The 18,821-nt window shown below is 44.9% G+C and overlaps 1 long non-coding RNA gene across 3 annotated transcripts in view; it reads right to left on the bottom strand.

Annotated features, from left to right (window-relative positions):
- Window positions 1-1,859: 1,859 nt before the first annotated feature.
- LOC128119284 (uncharacterized) overlaps window positions 1,860-18,821 on the bottom strand; it is a 70,868-nt gene continuing 53,906 nt past the window's right edge. Inside the window, exons 1-3 of one of the 3 annotated variants that reach the window (XR_008221500.1) lie at window positions 14,520-14,931; window positions 13,902-14,438; window positions 1,860-3,823 (exon numbers count right to left, since the gene is read on the bottom strand). This is a non-coding gene — a long non-coding RNA (uncharacterized LOC128119284). Of the gene's footprint in view, window positions 3,824-6,405; window positions 14,439-14,519; window positions 14,932-18,821 lie in introns of those variants that run through there. The other 2 variants (XR_008221501.1, XR_008221503.1) reach the window with 2 other exon arrangements.

The following is an 18,821-nucleotide window of genomic DNA, read 5'->3' as shown; positions in this document are numbered from 1 at the left end:
TATGTATACAGTGTTCTGCCTGAATGTATACCTGCAGGCCAGAAGAGGGCACCAGATCTCATTATAGATGGTTGTAAGCTACCATGTGGTTGCTGGGAATTGAACTCAGGACCTCTGGAAGAGCAGCCAGTGCTCTTAACCACTGAGCCATCTCTCCAGCCCATGTGTGATATCTTCTAAGGAGAGCTGCTAACAGGGAGTGGAACCAGTCCAAGAGAAAGACATGTTTTGCAGTCAACAAAGCTGAAAGGAAGGAACTGGAGATCTGAAGAACATTTTGACACCAGACATGGAGATGGAGAGTCTGAAGTTTTCCCAGCTGGTTTTCAGTCTTGTTTTGATCCAGTATTTCCTCATTATGCTCCCTTCCCTATGTTTTAGAATAGTAATATATATCTTATGCCATTATTATGTTTGAAGTATGTGATCTACTTTTTTATTTGATTTTACAGGGGAGTTAAGAGATTGAATGAATCTCAGAAGAGACTTTGAACTTTTGAACATTGTTGAGACTGTGATAGGCCATGGGGACTTTTGAAGTTGGACTAAATGCATTTTGTATTATGAAATTGTTAAAGGTTTATGGGAGCCAGGAGTGGAATGTGGCGGTTTGAATGTATTCAGCCCCTATAAGCTCATAGGGAGTGTCACTAGTAGGAGGTGTGGCCTTGTTGAATGAAATGTATCACTATGGGGGTGAGCTTTGAGGTTTCCTATGCTCAGGGTACCACCCAGTTGACTTCCTGTTGCCTCTGGATCAAGACGTAGGACTCTCAGCTCTAGCACCACATCTGCCTGCATACCACCATGCTCCCCACATTGATGATAGTGGACTAAACCTCTGAAACTGTAAGCAAGCCCCCTCAATGAAATGTTTTCATTTCTAAGAGTTGTGGTCATGGTGTCTCTTCATAGCAACAGTAACTTCATTAAGACACCAGTGAACAGGAAAATGATAGGAACTGAAGAAGGAAGGCTAGGAAATTCAAGAAAATACAAGTGACACATGGTTCAGAAGGCCATCCAATGGAGCAGGTTAATTTCTTCCTGTCTCTGGAGTTCTTTTTTAAAAATTTTGTTTCATTCACATCTCTTTGTTTCTTTAAAAATTGCTCATAATTTCTCTGTAACCTAAAGGACATGAGAGAGAACAAACCTGGCAAACAGTCCCTGCCCACAGTAACACACATAGCCCTCCCTGCCCACAGTAACACACATAGCCCTCCCTGCCCACAGTAACACACACAGCCCTGCCCGCAGTAACACACACAGCCCTGCCCGCAGTAACACACACAGCCCCTGTCCGCAGTAACACACACAGCCCCTGCCCGCAGTAACACACACAGCCCCTGCCCGCAGTAACACACACAGCCCCTGCCCGCAGTAACACACACAGCCCTGCCCACAGTAACACACCTAGATGAAGGATTTCAAAAGGAACACCAGGATGATGAACATCACCCATAAATAACAAAGCATTTTAAATATAAAACAAACCAGTACCTGGCACCTAGTATTTAAAAGGAGACAATATCAGCTGACTTGGAGACCCAGGCAGACTTATTTCAGGAGACAAACAGGTTTCAAGGCTCATGCTTGCTTTGGGTTGCTAGTGTTACTCAAAAATGTAGCCTTAAAACCCCTATGTTCAGGCCGGGCGGTGGTGGCGCACGCCTTTAATCCCAGCACTCGGGAGGCAGAGCCAGGCGGATCTCTGTGAGTTCGAGGCCAGTCTGGGCTTCCAAGTGAGTCCCAGGAAAGGCGCAAAGCTACACAGAGAAACCCTGTCTCGAAAAACAAAAACAAAACAAACAAAAAAAAAAAAACAAAAAAAAAAAAAACCCTATGTTCATCTTCTCACAGCTCTGTAGTGTGCAGAGCTCAGTGGGAGTTCATCTCTCTCTGTGGCACCAGTACCCTGGCTCCATGGGGACTAGAGGGTCAAGTTCATTCTAAGCAGTCTCGGGTGACTGACAGCAGCTGTCCACACTCAGAGCTTGGTGGCTGCTGTCGACTAGGGGCCTCTCCTCAGACCCCTTCCACACAGCCCACATGGCTGTTCTTTCTCTCACAGAGTCCATAATTCTCTCTGTTGAGGACCACCAAATTTGGATTTCAGCCAATGGTTCCTGAAATACCTCAAAAGAGCTTTTCAGATATTCCTCCCTACATGCCCCACTGATCTCTCCAGCTCAATGTTCTCTCAGTTCAGAAGGTCTTCCATTTCTAGGTTTGTGCATCTTAGTTTATAATCAGCACAGAGGCCTGCTGAGGTCCAGCTCCTATACATGCCTCATTCAATCCGTCACAAGCTAAGTACCCACAAGTCTACTATTCCAGATTAAATTTGATTCCCCCAAATATATATTAAAATCCTAACTCCTGGTTCCCGTGAATGTCATCTTATTTGGAAACATACTCTTTGCAGATATTATCAAGTAAAGATGCCATAAGCTTGGGCCTTAATCTGATAAGACTGGCAACCTTATAAAGACAGGAAACTCTCGCAGGAAGACCCACATGTAGAGAGAACTCCCATGTGACAACAGATGCAGGGATTGGATCACACCATTGCAAGCCAAAGGCCACTTATGTGGCTGCCTTATGTTCTGATGGTTTCCTGCGGATACCAGGAAGAAGCAAAAAAGGATTCTTGTTTTGTTCACATCTCTTTGTCCTGATTCTCTCCTACAGGCTTTAGAGGGAACCCAGATTTGCCAACACCTTGACTTTGGACTTCTAGAACTGAGAAACAATGGATTTCTGTTGTTTCTAAGCAACACGTTTGTGGTACACCATTAAGGCATCCCTAGGAACAATGATTGCATTTCTATTTGAACTTTATTGAATCCTTCCTTCCATTATTTGTAGCTGGAGTTTTCCTGTCTGGCCCACAGTCAGGACAAATCTCTCTCACCCGCCAGTCCCACAGCCACTCAGACCCAACCAAGTAAACACAGAGACTTATATTGGTTACAAACTGTATGGCCGTGGCAGGCTTCTTACTAACTGTTCTTACAGGTTAAATTAATCCATTTCTATAAATCTATGCCTTGCCACATGGCTCGTGGCTTACCGGCACCTTCACATGCTGTTTGTCATCATGGCGGCTGGCAGTGTCTCTCTGACTCAACCTTCTACTTCCCAGCTTTATTCTCCTCTTTGCCCCGCCTACACTTCCTGCCTAGCCAATGGCCAATCAGTGTTTTATTTATTGACTAATTAGCAACACATTTGCCATACAGACCATCCCACAGCAATTCTTCTTCCTCCTTAAATGCTGCCTTATCATTTCTAATTTTCTCTTTCAAACATCACAATCATTTTTAAAACCTAAAATCAAACTCTTTAAGTCTAGTTATTAACATTTGATGGTGCCCTTCAGTACTAAGGATGAAATTTGAATTCCTCAGCACGGCCTTCAAGGCCTTTCATGATTCAGATGGCGGCTTCTCTGCGGCCACATCCTTTGTGCAAGCTCGTGTCTGGGGCTGTTGACACACCCTTTGCAGCCTGTTGACACACCCTTTGCAGCATCGCTCCAGCATGAGATGTGCACTGTACTTGTCCACCTGGGGAGCTGCAGCTTTTCCATATCAACAACCATCTGGGAGCTCACTGAGAAGTCTTTCCTAATCCCTTCCCTGCAGCCCAGGCAGGCTGTCCCATTTCCTCCTCCGCTGTGCTCACACAGCACTGGTCAGACGTCTCTGACAACTCACGATGTCCTCCAGTGGCTTGTTTGGCAGGAGACATGCCGCTTTCCTTTCTATATCCTCGGGACCTCTGTGTTTGACCCATGTGGATGCTTAGCGAATATCTGCTGAGTGAGTGAACCAATGAGGAGACAAAAAGTGAGCTTCAAAGTCCACACTGGATATTCAAGTGAGAAACGCTCAAAAAATTCTTATCCAGCTAAGGTCACATCATCTTCGGTATTTAAACTTTGTTGTAAAAAACAAATCAATATTTGTCATTTGATATAGGCAGGGAAATAAATAATAACATCATTTCAAGCACAAATCCTAACCTTTTAGTCATATAATGAATGATTCCTGCTCACCTGAGATATCCATGAAATGTTCTTACTCTGACATATAATCTGTTTGGAAATTTCTTGAACAAAGAGACAGAGACTTTCTCTTCATTCAAGCAACAACACCAGATGAATCAGACTTGACTCTGCCTTCAAAGAAGGAAGGAGTTTCCTCCATTTCAGACCTAGAAGATGTCTGTGATAACATATGGCATGGGGGAAGGGAGGGTGGGGTTCTTGAGTACTGTACAGAACAGAATCAGAGTCAATTCCAGACATACAAGGGGAGGGCTCTTTCCCAAGAATTAGGTAGATGGTACTCAGAAGCAATGAAGTACTCACACACTCACCATTTTAACGGGTTTTATTACTTGCTTACTCAACCGTGCAGTCACCTATGTGCGAGGAATGCTTCCTGCCTCCAGGAAAAGCACCTGCTAGCATTTGTGCAGATTGGGAATTTGGGCATCAACTGACTTTCAAGTAACTTCTCCATTTATGAACCGACAACTCTTTTGGACCCATCCCTTCCATTGCTGTCTTTAGACCTGGGCTGAGCTACTCCAGGGAGGTGATGGAAATACCTAATCTGTCTCTCTCTAGCTAGACAGCACGTTCTGCACAGTGTGCTGGTTGCCCCCCATGGACCATCACCCTCCTCCTCCTTGCCTGGTCCCATCAACTTCTCTGTCTGTATTCCTTCCAGACCCTCTTTGAGACAGAAACTTCAAGGCTTTCCCTGAGAAGCAACTTCCTGGCTTTGAGTCAACTTCTGTCGACCCCACTGACTGGTCATGAACTTGGGCATGCAGCTAGCTTTCCAGAGATCTCACTTCTCTTCCTTCTTAGGGGTATTTTTCCTTCCCCTTGTATGCAAGGATCCTCAGAACAAACAGCTACCACACAGTTTGGATACCAGTGGCTTTCAACAAAGAGGTGATCACACGTGTGAACTGTAAGTTGGTAGGTGTTAAGTGATCTCTCCCATGCACATGCTTCTGGTAGAGCTGGGGTGGCCTGAGCAGATGGGCCCTTGGCAGTGTGCCTCTAGTCTTCAACACATTTCACATCCACTCAGCAGCTGTCACTTTGCCCTCAGACAGGATGGGCACAGCACTGTGACCTGTGAACGCATCCCAAAGAAGATGTGTGTGAACTTGATCCTCTGTGAATCAGTCTAGTGGCAGAGGGCAACAGCAATCAGCAGTACTGGACAGAAGCTGGGAATGTCTGCGAGCTGTAGAGAAGCCACAATGTGAATGTCTCCATCATGCCTATTGGATGGCATAAAAGTGCCAGATAAACAAACAGCTGATCAGAAATTAGAAACCCGGGCTGGAGAGATGGCTCAGCAGTTAAGGGCGTTGGATGCTCTTTCAGAGGACCTGAGTTCAATTCCCAACACCCATATGGAGGCTCACAACTGTCTGTAACTACAGTTCAGAGGATCTGATACCTTCTTCTGGCCTCTGTGGGTACTCCATGCATGTAGTACACAGACGTACATGTAGGCAAATACACATAAAATACTACTGTGTAAAAATTAAGAAATTAGAAACCATGTAGAGCAATGAATGGTTCTCAATCTGTGGGTGACAGCCCTGTGAGGAATCACATCTCAGATATCCTGCATATCAGATATTTATATTACGACTGATAACTAGCAAAACTACAGCTATGAGGTAGCAATGAAATAAATAATTTTATGGTTGGGGTCACCACAGCATGAGGAGCTGTATTAAAGGGTTGCAGTGTTAGGGAGGGTGAGCACCCCTGTGCCAGAGAGAGCCGAAAACGTGAGGAGGTCAGAACATGGAATGAGGAGAGATTCCAAGCACTGGGAATATCTATCCTGGAGGAAAGATGCTTCTGGATACAGGCATGACTCCCTGGGACAGATGAGTGGTCAGCACATGGGGTTCAGAGGCAGAAGCTGGCCTCAACCGAATGTCATAAGGAAGATGATTCTGGCTCAGTAGAATTAAAAATGTTTTGACAACTCAGGCTTAATAATAATCTCACACCAGCAGCTGTTTATTGAGTAGCTGTGATGTTGTGGACACTGAGTGAGGTCTTTTATATGTTTTATTAAATCTGCACTTTCAGTCAGAAGAACAAATAGCTCTCATACTAAGCCCAGTAGGATAACAGAAAGGAATCATCAAATAGAGTAAATTTCCAGTGCTCAGACAGCCATGGAGTCTGGGCCTAGATGAGTAAACAGGGATTTCAGGAGATTTCCAGAGGACACAAAGGAGGCAGGTGTGGACCAATGAATGCCCCAGAACAGAGGGCTTGGTTGGAAGGACACACTCGAGGGACTGCAGCGGCGGCAGCAGCGGGGGGGGGGGGGCGCAGGGGGGGTTTGGGGGGGGTCCCCCCATGGGCACTCAGAGATGGTTCAAGCTCAGAATTAGCAGGAAAGAGATTAGGAGAGAGATGTGGAACCTAATCACTGAACAGTCCAACCACTCACTCAAGCACATTTCTGCTCTCTGACTTTATGGGGACAAGTCAGCTTGCAGCAGCCACGGACCTCAGTTTTGGACTTCGCTGCTGATCGGGTAAATCTCCTATCTTGTAAAGAGAGCAGTGGTGTTCTTGTCTGGTTCCCACACACCATATGTGGTCACCTTTCTTCTAACATACTCTGTACCTGTGCAAACAGCTCCCAGCCAGCCCTGAGCATGGGGGGAAAACATTGCTAGAGAAATGATGGAGGACACCCATGTCAATTGTCCCCAAAATAGCCTTCTCCTTTCTTTCCTTAACACACAAGAATCATAGGCATTTTGAGGAACAATACCCGATTAACAGAGAAAGAAGAACCAATATCAGAAAGCAAAATAAAGAATGAACCAAAGGGGCTGGAAGGATGGCTGCAAGCCTGAGGACCTGAGTTCAGTACTCAGAACCAATGCCCAAAATAGCCAGGCATGGTGAGGCAGAGACAGGCAGATCCCTGGGTGTTGCTGGCCAGCCCTCATGGTCTCCGTGAGGTTCTGGCCAGTGAGAGACCCTATTTCAAAGCTCAGGTGGATGGTACCTGAGGAATGACATCCAAAGCGGTCCTTTAGTTTTTGTGTGTACCCACAGACAGGTGAATGCACACATGTATGTACATACACACATGCACATAAACAAAACAACTGTTCAAAGTTCAAAACAAAAAGTTAAAAAGAAAATCTAGTATCACAAGAAATATATCTAGGATGAGAGAAAAAACCTTAAAACTTTTTATTAGAATCTCAGAATTCTGAAGTGAGATTGCTGTCTGTGGAACATGAGCAGGCCGCATTAAAAATAGGATATTCAGAAAATAATTGCTTAGGAATTAGAATGTAATTTCTGCTATAAAAATTTAATAGCTGCACTAGATAATAGAATTAAGGAAAACTGTCAAGAGCATGAGCAAAAGAAAGTAGTTATAGAGAGAAGGCATGACAGGCCAATGGGGTCTCAGCATCTGCCCAGGAAAACGCGCTAGGTAATAAAAAGGGCACATATCAAGGTGATTAAAAAATAGAAAAGAAAAGAAAAAAGCACTCGTGTCTTTGGTATAAAGTGTCTTTATCAGAAGCTACACAAGTAGGGGGCCAGGGGATGACTGGGTGAGCAAAGTGCTTACTTCACAAGCTTGTGGGCCGGAATCAAGATCCCCACCCCCACCCTCCAGCCAGAATAACCCAGCACTGGGTGGGCAGAGACAGGTGGGCAGCGTGGGGGCTCACTGGCCAGTTAAGCCAGCCAAAATGACAAGACCCAGGTTCAGTGAGAGACCATGTCTAAAAACTAAGGTAAAGAGTGATTGAGGGAGACATTCAGCATTAACCTCAGACCTCCCCATGCATATCCATGTGTGGATAAGTGTACCTCTCCCACATGTATATAGCACACATATGCACATAAACATGGAAATAAATGAAGAAATGTACAGATTCAGCTACGTAAATTCCCACCACTCCACCCTTCCACAAGGGAAAACAAGAGCTTCCACAAAGAGAAAAATAAAGCTCATACAGAACAACACCCCTGCCCCCCACCCCCAATACACACACACAAAGAGCATGCCTTGAGCTGGTGGGATCGTGGAGCCAGTGATGGAACCTAGCTACAGCACAGCAATCCCTTGGAAGTGCTAAGAAAAGGACCTGAGCTGCTACCCTCCCCGTGCTGACCATCCCAACACGTGCTTAGAGATAAGCAGGAGGCTGCAGAGCATCTAAGTCCCTCCACACAGGTGAAAGCGACAACTGAGCAATAAAGAGGGCCAGATGGATCCAAGGCCTGCATCACATTCATGCAGAATACAGGTCTGGGGTCTTCCCAGTTCCCCAGGGAACTGTTGCACCTGGCTCAGGTAGCACTCTATCCAAGAAACACTACTGATGTTCCTGCCCTCTTCCCTTCTCTAGTGTCTTTCCCAGAAGCCCTCTCAGAACAAAGGAGTGGTTATAAGTACAGCATGTTACAGAATGTTCCCTGAAGGGCTGGGTGAACTTGAGCTGAGGCTCCCATATGTGCCTGCTCTCGAATGTGTGTATGGCTCTTCCCTAAGTCAGCTCCACCTCAACACAGTAAGACAAGGGCTTGTTTGAGGACGCTCAGGAGCTAGAGATGAGCTCCACTGTCTTTCCAAAACAAGATGAATTGGGGATTTACTTAGATATTGAAAATTAAACCTAGAAAAGAATTTAAGAAAAAAATAGAGTTATTCCAAGAAAGAAATGAAAAGGCTAGTCAGAAGAAGTTACATGGGAAGCTTTTGAACAACTGGTCCAAGATAGAACTTAAATAAAAAGACTCCAAGAAGCAAGTGGTTTTTATTCAACAAGTGATACTGAAGCCTTGGAAGCATCTAGTCATTGAATGAGGAGGCCACATTTTTCTCTCAATAAGACAAAAAGAAAGATTCTTTAAAAATCATGGAAAACACATACAAGCAAGACCCACGCAAAGGAGTAGCCAAAAAAAAAAAACAAAAAACAAAAAAAAAACCATCGTGCTTCTGAGCAGGTGAGGTTCAAGAGAGTGCATTTGGCTGGAGTGTGTGAGAAATCTGTGAACCACACAAGGCTAGCAGCGGCACAGGATTTCCAAAGTATTTGTCTTATAATAAGCTTTATGTAACTGTAACATTGGCAGAGATATTTTGTTTTTAGAATCAATCTGTAGACAAAACAGGAGAGACTTCATTCTAAGTGTAGGAAGGAGCCAAGGAGATGTCAGCAGGTAAAGTGTCTGCTTCACAAATTTTGAGTTAGGAAGTCAGGTGGGTGTGAGAGCAGCCTGTAACCCCAGTGGTCCAACGGAGACAGGGAATTATCCAGAGCAAGTAAGAAGACCAGACCAGCTCAGAGGAAGAGTGAGAGACCCTGCCTCAATACATAGTGTGGAGAGTGACAAGGAAGACACCCAAGGTCAACCTCAGGACACGCACAGACACACACATACATACACACACACACACAGCATGCATATGTGCATACACTATACACATAGTGATACACACGAAACTAATAATAAAAGTACAAATAGAATTCAAGTGGTACAATCTTATAAAAATGATTACTACAATTGATAAGAGTAGAGGCAGGAGATGGGATGGTGGTCAGCCCTGAAGTCTCATTTGCCCAGGAACTGCCAGGTGCATTGATGCAGAACTAACATCTGAGTGTGCTAGTTTATTCTGCAGTTACTAAGTGCATTGCACACTCTCACCCATGAGCCAGGTCCTGAGAGAGATCCTGAGCCAGACAAACATGCTTTCCCACCCTGAGCAAGCTCATAGGAGCTCAGTGGGAACAGTACCAGAGGCCAAAGCTAACACTCTTTGGCAGAAAGAAGCCAGGGAATTCTCACTGCAACTGAAAGAACCACAGAGAGAACTGATATAGAAATATAGCATAAATGTTTTACATTGCTATAGATTTTAGTTTATTACAAATTTAAAGTTAATTTTGTTATACTGTATATATATTTCTACTCTCATTTAAGGTGTTATGTTTATATAACTCATTTAGATTGTAATGGATAATTAAAAAATACAGATTAATAATTAGTCTTCTATGATAGTCAAACTTATAGTCATGTTAAGTTTTCTAGTTATACATAGATATAATTCAATTAGTTAGGTAATCTTCAAATACTTCAAAGACCTACAGAATATGGCATTTAAAATGTATTAAAAACTTAAGACTTTTCTGGACAACGAGACAAGTCTGCTTCTGGCAGCACCAATTACTTCAAGGAGGATGATGGGCATTGAAGAAACTCATTATGGAATTTGCTTTCTTTGTGGCAAAAGTTAGCCACTGGGCAAAAAAGTGCCCTTATGTCAACTGATTGACAGTATGTTGTATAAACTGGACATGCAGGATCCATAGGAAGGTGACCACTGAACTTTGTAAGGTGAGATAGTCCTTCAGGTTTCTGCTTCACAGAAGAAACTGCCAGACATTCTACAGGACACAGAGAGAAGTGACTGAGAGACTCTAGGCATATAGGCTGAAGACTGATGCCCCAATGTTGCAGAGGAATATTGGGTGACTGTCCAGGCAGTCAGCTGTCTCTGTCATTCTAGATTTTTGGAAGTTGCTTATAATGCTCTTCCTTTTTACTTAGGTAATATTATATCCTTCTGAGGTCTTTGATGTAGTTGAAGACTAGGTAGTTGTAATTTTCCTTGGTTATGATAAAAGATAAATCAGATATGAAACTTTAGATTCATAAATATAAGATAGATAGAATATTTTCTTTAATTTTGTCAAATACAAATAGACTAAATATTGTAACTGTAATTCTTGCTTGATAACTGTTCTATTATATGTAATTTTACTATGTTAAACTTAAAACCTTCCTTTTTGATTAGACAGAAAAGGGGAAGTACTGTGGGATGTCGTTCTGTATGCTGTGAATATGTATTTGTTCTGATTGGTTGATAAATAAAATGCTGATTGGCCAGTAGCCAGGCAGGAAGTATAGGCAGGGTAAGCAGGCAATGAGAATTCTGGGAAGAGGAAGGCTGAGTCAGGAGCTGCCACTCAGACACAGAAGAAGCAAGATGACAAGGCAGAACTGAGAAAAGATACCAAGTCAATGGCTAAACATAAATAAGAATTATGGGTTAATTTAAGTGTGAGAGCTAGTCAGTAATAAGTCTGAGCTAATGGCCAAGCAGTTATAATTAATATGAGCCTCTGTGTGCTTACTTGGGGGACACGAGTGGGAGAGATTTGTCCCAACTGACAGCCAGCTGGGACACAGGAAAACTTCCGACTACAGAGAACTAAGACAAGAAATGGTATTAGAAATGGTGGAAAGTTCTTGGGACTGTTATGCCCAGATCATGGGGACTCCTAAAAGACCACCATAGAGACTGAATCCCATTGTAAAAGCAAAGAGCCTTTATTTCAAGCTTGGAGCTTGGTCTCTCTGTTCAACACAGCAATGAGAGCAGAGAGCCCTGAGCCCAGGCAGGGTGGGGTTTTTATCATAGCAGAGATTGGGGTGAGGGGATTTCCAGGGTTCAGGACCCTGATTGGTTGACATTTGTCTAGGGATATAGGGAATGTTTAGAATGTTTCCTCTTAGACTCAGGCCTTCCCTGGGTGGGGTCAGCTCATGGCTTCTCCTGGATCTGGGTGTTGCCTGACAGTAAGCCTGTCACAGAAGCCTGTCATGGCAGCTGTGTGGTCAAGCTGTTTTGCCTCTCCCCCGAAACCAGGAAGTTTCATTGTTCAGTCAGAAAAATTTAAGATTCAAGTCCCTTATCTATATCACACCCCACACCCTCCGAGGCTCAGGGACCATTACCAGAGAGCAGGTGAAAAAAATTGTAAGAGCCAGAGGTCAGGGAAGACCATGACATACAGTGCCTACTCGGCAGGACAGGCTCTCTGCACTCATGAACACACAGCCTGTTACAGTCCAGCATGGGGTATGGAGGAGCTCAAGAGCCCCCACTCCGAGCTGAGGGGCTAATGACAACTGATGGCTTCTGGAAGAGGGAGAGTCAGATTTCTTCAAGGATATGACCCCTGGTAAATGGACCACATTCTGGGGGATGACCCTATACCCATGAGTATATGAGCCAAGTGCAAATTGGTCTTGGTGAATTTTTTTAAGAGGGGAGGGCTGGAGGGGCCTCTGGCAGTGAGATCAGGATCTATCCCTGATGCATGAGCTGGCTTTCTGGAGCCCATTACCTATGATGAAACACCTTGCTCACCCTTGATGCAGAGGGGAGGGGCTTGATACTACCTCAACTGAATGTACCAGGCTTTGCTGACTCCTCATGGGAGGCCTTACCCTTTTGGAGGAGGGTATGAGGAGGGTCAGGGGGAGGCTGGGGGGAGTGGGAGGAGGGATGAGAAGGGGATCTGTGGTTGATGTTTAAAATAAATAAAAAAAAATTTAAATAAAAAGAGGAAAAAAAAGAATAAAGAGATAACACACACACACACACACACACACACACACACACACACACACACACAAAGGAAAGGGCTGGAAAGATGACTCAGCAGTTTGGAGCACTGGATGTTTTTCCAGAGACCCAGGTTTAATTCTCAGCACCCACGTGGTTGCTTACAACCATTCACAACTCCTATTCCAGGGGATTCGGTCTCCACTTCTGAACTCTGAGGGCACCAGGTATTCACGCGGTGTACATATAAACATACAGGCAAGGTATTCATACACATAAAATGCAAAAACTATTCTAAAGAGGGTATGAAGTTGGGAGGGGATTGAGGGTGGTTCTGGGATTTAGGAGGAAGAACGGGAGGTGAATATGATCAAAACTTATTGTGTGTATGCACAACATTCTCAAAAAACAAACTAGTATATTTAAAAAAGAACCTAGTTTCTTAGCTCAATTTATACTATTATGAACTTTTCCATGGGGTCAAGCAGAGGGATCAGGGTTTGAAAAGAGTCAGTTTCAGGGGGATTCAGGGCTGAGGGACCTAGGAGTCCTGGGGTGGGCCAGAAAGGGACTCCACAGACAGGGCAAATAAGCTCAGGAGCAGTGAGGGGCGGGCTGAGAGGAATAATGGAGGGGCGGGCTGAGAGGAATGGAAGGTCAGCTTCCATGGCCGACTGGGCACAATGTAGAATTACCTGGGAAAGGAGTCTCAGTGAAGGATGTAAAATGAGGCTGGTTCCTGGCCTGTCTGTGAGGGATCTTAATTAGTCTGATTGTGATAGGAAGAGCCACTCTGAATGGGGTCAGCACCATTTCCCGGGCGGGCTCTGGACAGTACAAAAGGAGAAAGCCAGATGGGGACACATGCATATTAACCCACTGCTCTCTGCTCTTGACCAGGGCTGCTGAACCTGCTCTCTCAGGCTCCTGTCACTGTCACTGCCTGCCATGATGGACTGTGACCAGGAACTGCAGCTTTTGTCCTGGGTTTATTGTAGCAATAAGATCCCCCAAACAGGGCCTGAACCGAGGGCCACGAGGCAGATGTTTCAGACAGTGAGGCTGCAGTGGATTAAGGGAGGCTTCTCAGGCAGGGGTCTCTGCTTCCTGGTCCATGGAGTATGTGGGGTATCTGCCCCCACTTTACCCTGGGTACTCTTGAGGAGAGGGGAATAAGAAAATATTAGATAGAGGACCTAGTTGACAGAAGAAAGACAGAAACACAGGATAGCTTCGGAGGACTTGGATCAATGCCCAACAGCCCAGAACTTTAGTCCGAAGGGCTTTTTATAACAATGCCAAGGGGAGAGGCAAAAGACCTCCCCCTTGCTAGATAAAGCCAAATGCAGACCCCTCCAAACACCTGGTAACCACACCCGTGGTCAAATCATCCCCTTATGTAGCCCTCCTGGGTAAAGCAAGCTCAGATTCTCTTACCTTGAGTAATTTGGGCCTCCACAGGAGCATGCTGAATCTGACCTTTGAGCAGGAAACCATAAAAGCACCCCACTGACCTATGACTGCTGGGTTGAGCTGCCTGCTTCTTGGAAACCTCTGCTGTCCATCATCTTTGAAACTGTAACACTCCGGGGGTCATTTCTGCCCTTAGGGGCAGCTTCTGCAAACTGAAGGGGAAATGTTTTCCAGACTTTCCCATCTGAAGCAGGAACCTCCCAACTCTCCCCAGAAAGCCTCTGAGCTGCCATAGTGGCCCACACCTGCCATCCTGGCTGATGCTTAGGAGGTGGAGGCAGGGGGATCAGGAATTCAAGGGCATGCTATGCTACGTAGCAAGTTCAAAGCCAGCCTAGACTACATGAGACTATTTGAGAACAGCAAAACCAAGGAGCCCAGCTGTTCAGCACCCTTGTAGGACTGATTCCCCCGCTCCCCTGCTCAGGTGGTAGAGTGCCTGCCTGGCATGCGTGAATCCCTGGCTTTGATCCCCAGCACCACATCAACCAAGCGGGCTACCTGCAAAGAGAAAAAGAATTAACAAGAATATTAACAAGCACCTCACTGTGTGGTGATGAGGAATTATGACACAGGAAGTACCTGACAGCATGGGGCACATGGTACAGAAGTACACAGGTGTGATGTCCAGTAGAGGCATAGTTGGATGAAACAGTTTTGCCTTTGTTTCCCAGTAGAAAATGCTGAAACTCCAAGAACCAGCTGTCCCCATGGTGTTTAGTACGGCGAGGTGTCTTGTCAACAGCTGTGTGTGCTCAGCGGACAGTGGCTTTCAGGAAGGTGACTCTCCTTTCTGTTACAAGACAGTTCGTTGCAAGAACTTGGAGTCTCTTGGGGTCTCCTTCTAGCCTCCCCCAGTCATGTTCTAGTCTCTGTGCAGGCAGATGCCCAGAGGCCAGTAGGTCCACATCATAATGGCTTTCTATCTAGCTCCAGGCTAGTTCCCCACACTACTTCATAGCCCCTCGTCAGCCCAGCAGAACCTGCATTCCCTCCCCACCCACACACACACACACACACACACACACACACACACACACACACACACACATGCAAGCAAGAACTCCAGCTGCTGCTTCTGCCTTCCTGCCCTGGGGTTACCCCCCCACCCAAGGCTTGTAGAGACTTTGCAGTGTGAGAGCAGAGAAAGCCACAGCTCCTCACCAGAATCCTGAGATGGATAGAAGACACTGTAGGAAGCCTGCCTCTTCCCTTTTCTCTATTCTTGTGATAGTCTATTTTTAGAGATGGCACGATTTCAAAGACTTGCTTTGGCTAATGATGCTGACAGTTTAAACACCGCACAGTGGTTAAGACGAGATTTGAATTTGGACAGAATTTGATGTTAATTTGCTTCCACAACTTATCAGTTATGTGACCCCGGCTACTTAAATCTGTCTCTTCTAAAGTTTGTCAGTTAGGTTACATCTAGAGATAGGTAATCAATGTTGTTGGCATAGGTTGTACTAACTATTAAATGTAATGATGTTTGTGACATTTCTAGCAAAATACTAGACTTTAAAGTAGTGTTTAATAAACTATAGTCATTATTAGCAGTAAAATTTTTACATTTCCAAGTTGCTTGTGAAATTATGAAATTATTTTTAAAGCCACACTTTCAAAATTATAAAGTTGATAGAATGCATCTACTGTCATTTCCAGGGTGTAACTCATTTCCACTAGCCCGGACTTGCTTCCACAGCACAGATATTTTTATAGTACCAACTGTGTACCAAGGCACAGAGATAAACCTCCTCTCTGACCATGGCCTTGGGGGGGGGGTTGTTTCAAACTGCAGAGATTTCATTTATGGCCATGTTCAGCCTGAAGGGACCGTCAGCCCAACCTTACAAAGCCATAGAGATGCAGGAGTCGTCTTCATATACCCAGAAACCAGGAGGACAGTTTTAATTTGCTGAGAACTCCACAATAAATTACCCTTAGGCTCACACCCTCATCTAGGGGTTTTGAGATCATCCTACTGGGAAGCAAATAAAAGCTCAAAAGAGCTTCTAGAGAACTCCCCACAAAGCTCACACTTCCTGGGATGCACCAAATCAACAGTCCCGAGATCCTGCTTCTCATCCTTCCTGCCATCGGATGTGAGCAGAGTGGGGCTGATGCAGGCTGACCTGCCCTGTTGAGCTAGAGGACACAGAGCATGGGAAGAACTTCCAGGCACAGCTCCATTGTGAGCAGCATAGAGGCCCTGGAGCGAGGCATCATCAACCTCAATGTGTTCCTACAGAGCTGCCCTGGCAGGAGAGCAGGGACAGAGAAAGCTACACAAAGATGAACACATGGAAGAGGCCAGGAGTCTAGAAGCCTGCAGGAGAAAAGCCCTCCATAAAAGACTGGGAGAGGTGGGTACCAGGTAGAGGTCTGTCAACAGTCACTGCACGGCTGGATGCTTTCTATGCTCTTCCTCAGCTTACTAGTCCACTCCCATTCTTAGGCAATGTTTTCGTCTTATTAGTAAACTGTCTCCACTTCTAACCATGGTGTGCTCTTTTGTCATGTGACTCAAGAGCCAAGAATGGGGTGCCCTCTGAATGTAGTTTTCAGCTCAGCACTAAGCTTTTTTCCTTTCCTTTTCTTTCCTTTTTTTTTTTTTTTTTTTTTTTTTTTGATACTGGCTAAAAACTATACATGCTTTCCTAGACATGCTGGGCATTTTCGATGTCTCTACTAACTGAAAAGGCGGGGTTTTCCTCCATCTCCACCCCCTAGCAGCTTCAGGGATTTTTAGCTTGCCTTTGTTATTGTTTTTCTCTCAAACTTTGATAAAATTGTTTTTGAGTTTCCATCTGAGTCTGCTTTTTAAATTCTTTTACTAATAACAAGAAAGAGATCTGTCCACAACACCAGGCCGTTTCTACACATTTTCTCATTTACTCTCTATCAATTGCTGTCAGGCAGGTGGGTTTTGCCACCAATTTACCGATGAAAACTTTTGAGGCCCAGAAGGGTAATTTATCAATGGTCGGACAGTCAAGGACAAACCCACACTAGAGCTTAAGCACCCAACCTCTGAGCCCACTGCTTCCTCCCTGGCCTATCACGACAAGCAATCTTTGAGATAATCTATCAGGGATGAGCCTTTCATGAATTGCGAACACACATACTATAGAGAAAGAGACCTACCTTGTCTATAAAACTGTTGGCTGACCTCTGATGCCTGTATTTTTTATAACTGCATGTGGAGAAGTCACCAAAGCACTTCATATTCCTACTGCAATTACACATTCATCCCTTTTCATCCCCTCACCAACTCGTACCCCTGTGACCTGTCATTGACATTTTGTGTTGCCTTTTGCCAAGGGAGAGGAAGCCATTAGAGAGCGTGCTAAAACCAATGACCAAAAAGTTACAGAGCATCACAAAGTCTGCAGGGCTGGCTACCTCAATGCAACTTTCTTCCCAAGGACAGATGACAAAAACACCGAAGATATCATAACAAGTATTACAGGGGCGGGGGTGCAGAGAATCAAGATAGAAACTGCGGGGGTCCCTGCAAGCTTCATGACCTGCAGTGAAATGATCCAGGTGAGGTTAAGAATGAAACTCGGTCAGCAGAACTTCGTCAGGGCTGGGTTAAAACCTCCGGAGTCTGACACCAAGTGATTTATTTCTTACACATTTCAACAGTGAAGCGTTGGAAAAACGTTTTCACATAACAGTAATCACAGCAAAGCTTTAGGCATAGCTGCATCAAAACTCCCATGCAAAATACATCTCTTTAGCAAAGAACCTGTGACTTTTCCCACAAGAATGGGCTCAACTGACTGAGAAACAGTGCTCAGGAGTCTGCGCCTGGGGAGGAAGGGTTTGTAATAAGCATAATAGCAAATTCTCTTGCAAAGGCGGGCCTCTTTCATGAGGATGGGCTCTATTGACTGAGAGACACTTCTCAGGATTCCAGGGCATTCGGTAAAGGCTGGCTTTACAGATTAGCACACACCACTGGGTGTGAACATATCCTTCTGGATGGTGTCAGTTTCCTCTGTGGAAGACTCTGGTTTCTAGTGTTGTCTGTAACTCGTGCCCTCTACAGGAAACTGTGAATGACAGCCCGCATCCCAAGTCACGCACAACAGGAATGAAGACAGGACACACCCTGGGTGGGAAGCCTCCCCTCTCACCCTCTCATGATGATCATAAAGCAAGAGAGTCTGCCTCTTGTGACTTCTCCGAGGGTTAGAGGAGCTGTGAGCCATGGGGAAAGGGGTGACAAGGAAGTCATTGCTCACTAAAGTTCCAGGCCCACAATAAGCATTACTTTATCAAATCCTTAAATGATCTTTTTAAAATTACACGTATCTGCTGGCCGGTGGTGGTGCACACCTTTAATCCCAGCACTCGAGAGGCAGAGCAAGGTGGATCTCTGTGAGTTCAAGGCCAGCCTGGTCTACAGAGTGAGTTCCAGGAAAAGCTCCAAAACTACACAGAGAAACCCTGTCTCAAAAATCTAAAAAAAAAAAAAAAAAATTACATGTATCTGTGTGTGTGTCTTTGTACATATCTGTGTGTGAGCCTGCGCCTGAATGTGTGTCTATGTGTGTGTGTGTCTGTGTGCTTATGTGTGTCTGTGTCTCTGTGTGTATATACCTGGGTGTGTTTGTCTATGTACGTATGTGTCTGTGGTTGTCTCTGTGTGTGTCTGTGTGATTGTGTCTATATGTGTGTCTGTGTCTCTGTATATGTGTGTATGTCTATGTATGTCTATGTCTATGTATGTATGTCTGTGTGTGTCTATGTCTATGTATGTGTATGCTTGTGTAACTGTGTGCATGTATGTGTGTATGTGTGTCTGTGCTTCTGTGTGTGTCTGCTGCCTGTGTGTATATGTATACCCATGTGTAAGTGCACGAATACCACAGCATA

The sequence above is a fragment of the Peromyscus californicus genome, unplaced genomic scaffold (assembly GCF_007827085.1).
Source record: "Peromyscus californicus insignis strain IS unplaced genomic scaffold, ASM782708v3 Scaffold_11__1_contigs__length_118956290, whole genome shotgun sequence".
Classification (NCBI taxonomy): domain Eukaryota; kingdom Metazoa; phylum Chordata; class Mammalia; order Rodentia; family Cricetidae; genus Peromyscus; species Peromyscus californicus.
This window is presented reverse-complemented; position numbering and strand designations above follow the sequence as displayed.